A 4,108-nucleotide genomic window follows, 5' to 3' on the forward strand; every position below is an offset into this window, starting at 1 on the left:
ACATCTAAAATTTCAAAAGCTTTTCCAGGTCGATACGGTTACTTGAGAATCATACCAAAGATAGCCTTAGCAGTTCATTCCGTACCAAACTTGATCAACACAAAAGTTAAGTTAGGTGACTGTTCTTTGTAGGAATGCATCCTCCTCTTGCTATGCAAACTGAGGAAATCAAAGTGATGGGAAAGCATTGTACAACAGCTTTTGACTTCAGGATATTTCATGGATGAGTTATACTCCTTGACTCCCATCTAAAGTTAACTTATTTTGCTCTCTGCATTAGTATGTTCCAAATTAACCACACACAATTTAATTAGGTGACCGTTCTCTGTAGGAGTGTATCATCCGCTTGCTATGCAAACTGAGGAAATCAAAGTGGCTAAGCAATTGACTGCATGTGTTGACTTCAGGATATCTCAAGGACGAGTTAGAATCTATGACACTCAGGTAAAATTAACTTATTTTGCTCTTTGCATCGGTATTTTCCAAATTAACTGCACAAAATTTAATTAGGTGATTATTCTCTGTAGGGATGCATCCTCTGCTTGCTACACAAACTGAGGAAACCAAAGCAGCAAAGCATTGTACTGCAGATGTCGACTTCGGAATATCTCATGGACCAGTTATACTCCTTGATGCTCATGTAAAATTAACTTATTTTGCTCTCTGCAATTGCATAATAGAACGGTTGAGCTAAACATCTCGCTGCTGATATTTTCAAATGTATTGCAACCACTGTACAACCCATCCATCGTAATTGATATGTTGAGACTGGATCGTAGTAGTTGTTCTGCCTCATCTATCACTATCTGCGGGCTTGCTTTGATTATGTGTCTCCCAACTTTCTGTAACTAAAAAGCAGCCTGTAAATGTAGCTTGAATAAAAATGGTACCTTTCAGTTTTGTGCAAGTTCAAAGTATTAGTAGTTTCAGTTTGTCCAATTTTTGCAGGGATATTGTGTGAGGTCTAGTACAAACTTTTAAGACAATCACTTAATACATTCATGGGATCACCAACTTTTGGCGTTTGTTGATACTAGCTAGGTGGGGCCATGAATTCCTAGAGGATTGTGGCAATTATCCTGCTTCGCTTGCAAGATTGGTTTCTAAAAATATCATGGTAGTTATAATTTCATATTGCTGCTGATTTGACTAAATATGTTTTGATTGTTTTTAAGCTTTGACTCTTTACTGTGTGCACAACTAATTCATTCCTAATTAAATCTTTCAATGGTTGATGGGAACACTATAGATCTTGCTTCTCTGCTTTTTTAATGTTTCATATGTTATCATGTACAAACCGAGGCAGTTTGTTCTTGTGGCTTCCAAAAGAAACCTGGAATGTTTGTTCTACAACTCGCTTTGGCTAGGACATTTTGGCTTCAAATAACATAAATGAACCTAAAACTTCTTAATATTTTATATCACTTTTTGTATTGATGTTCTTCATGCATGCTCATCTGCCAAGAGGTTAATCACATAATGTCACACGTTCCTCAACAGGCACCAAGCCGTCCGCTGTTGTCTCTGCCTGAAGAAGGATTATGGTTCTCCACCTCTTTGCTACTCATATTAAAATTCCAGTATGTTCTTTCTTTCTTTATTTTCTTTCAAGAAAAAGGTGGAACTTGTTCTTAATTTCCTATGATGATTTCAATGGCAATTTGTCAGTGTATTTCTAGCTGGAATTGTATGTATATCTTACAAATTTGCATTGCAACAAATTAATAATGAGAATAGAAGCGTTTGCACCCATCTAACATATTTGTATGGTATTTTTCAAAAGCTCAAGCTTAGAGATGTGGCGCTGTATGAGGCTATCATTAGGATGGAAGATAAATTGAATGTTAAAATATTGCTTGAATTTCCTTTGTTCTGTAAATGGCAATACAAGATATGTTGCGCCATGGTTTTTTTCCAAAAAAATAACAACTAGCAATTAACGACACATCAAATGTTCTGTGGATTATTTTGTCAGGTTGGATTTAGTAGGTCATAATGGTTTTATTCTACGACGGGATTAATTTTGTTTGTACTTTAACCAGTTCAAGGTTTGGTGGTCGAGCACTATGATCTTTGCACACTAAGGTTCGGTTGTGTTCTTTGAGAAATATATGTCCTACAAGTTTCATGTGTCTTGTTTTGTTTTCTCTTATCAAGCTACAAGCTTTTGATATACTTCAAACGTGATTCTTTATATGTTGTTTGATCCATCAATCGTAAAATGTAAATTAGCAATTAGGCGTCGACATAGTATAGTGGAACCATTGTGCTTGATGCAGTTTTATTTTAGTGTTGAAATGTTTTTCTTAGTTTGTTTGGTGTTGAGAAATATATTCTTTTTCCAACAAATGTGCCATTGATGGGTATTATTTTGCCACAAAGGATAGGAGCTGTGCCATTTGACTCGAAGGATAAAGCGTTCATCACAAGGGGGTGGTCTTTAGGATGTACACAAAAGAGGAAATTTCCTTTTGTATAGAACCAAATTATATGATGTAATTGGCCATTCTCTTGTACACAATGTTTATCATGTATTAAGTACATTTTATTGTCAAATATGTTTACTTTTTTTAGTGCACAAGTTCATAACTCCTTGGACTTTCTAATTGCAGGCTCAACTATTTGAAACCACTAATCTGATTTTGTTGGGTCTGTGTATTAGTGTATGTGTGTATTGAAATTTGGTGAGTCTCAGGAAGAACCAAACTTTTGTTCCTATCTCATCATATGCTATCTTAAATGCAAAATGTTAGCTACTTCAATCTCATGTTTAAAAATCTAATTGATTACAAATTGTGCATGCTCAAGTACGTAAATATTTGTAAAGAGAAATCATTATTAAGTTTCGATTAAAATGATTTGCGTTGGTATCAAGTGGTTACTCACAACTAAAATTACAAAAAAAATCAAGTATTTTCAATGCGCCCATGGTTTTAAATTGGACTTTGCGCTATTTGACCCAACGTTTCTACTCCAAGCGGCCAACCCAAAAACTCTATTTTGTTTTAAATGGGACTGCTACCAAAATAAAATGTGTATATATATATCTAATTATAGACACGAATCCATCATGTTTCATATTAAAAGGGATTCAACCATGGATATTTTTTTCATCGCAAACATGGATTGAGCGTGCCTCTGCGCCATTTGGCGCAACGACAAGCTACCGTTTATCCAGAATAAAGGAGATTAAATTTGTTGCCATATGTGCTTGCCCACAACTAAACCTTGAATATCTTTTCATCGCGCACATGGAATAAACATGTTTTCAATATAATATGATTTAAAACATGGCCTTTCTACTACCAATATCGAATATGTCCTTGCAAAATGAAACTATTTTCATCGATAACATGGCTTTAGCGGGTCTCTGCGCCATTTGGCGCAACGGGTCAACTAGGGTTATCTTTCCCCCTCTTTTTTTCCAAGAAATATATGCATGGCCAGATTTTTTATTATGATCACCATGTTTTCAAACTTGCTAAAAAAATACAACCATGCCAACTTTACTCTCTCATCATAGTGGCCATTTTTTCAAATTGAACATATTCATATTATGCAAAATTTCCCTTTTCCCAGACTATTATTTAACAACGCAATAAACATGTTTACAAAATACCATGATTTAGTTGAAGGTTCTTGCAGCATGAAACTCTTTTCATCGATAACATGTCTTCAGCAGGTCTCTGCGCCATTTGGCGCAACAAGTCAACTAGTTAGGAAAAAACAAGCAAGGCTTCTCTGAGCAAAGGGCCTCCCAGCAGGCTTAAATTTCCTGGAGTTCACTCTGGTTTTTTGTTGTTGCCACCATCCAGGGTTAGGTTCTCTCATTCTAGAATAACCAATTATAATTGTGGTCTCAGCTGGAATGCTGAACTGAACCATGTAGTGTACTGACCAGGTGAAATTCTTGTCCATTCCACTAAATTTAAGCATCGCTATTTGCAGAAATAAGCAGACCACAATGCCTCTTGTCCGTGCACCTGTCCAAAAAACCGCCGTGCAGCCATGCCAGCTAGTCCTCGGTCCATGGATAAACTGGTAGAAAGTGCATTCCGGACTAGGATGCAGTTGTTTTCACTCGTCCCTGCACTGCAATCAGGAAGTA

The 4,108-nt window shown here is 36.2% G+C and overlaps 1 long non-coding RNA gene across 1 annotated transcript; it reads left to right on the top strand.

Moving 5' to 3' along the window:
• Positions 1-354: 354 nt before the first annotated feature.
• LOC119305557 lies at positions 355-1,551 on the top strand. The gene is made up of 3 exons (XR_005148707.1): positions 355-444; positions 528-1,117; positions 1,501-1,551. It is a non-coding gene; the product is annotated as an uncharacterized LOC119305557 (long non-coding RNA).
• Positions 1,552-4,108: the final 2,557 nt, after the last annotated feature.

Source organism: Triticum dicoccoides, chromosome 5B (assembly GCF_002162155.2).
Source record: "Triticum dicoccoides isolate Atlit2015 ecotype Zavitan chromosome 5B, WEW_v2.0, whole genome shotgun sequence".
Taxonomy (NCBI): Eukaryota; Viridiplantae; Streptophyta; class Magnoliopsida; order Poales; family Poaceae; genus Triticum; species Triticum dicoccoides.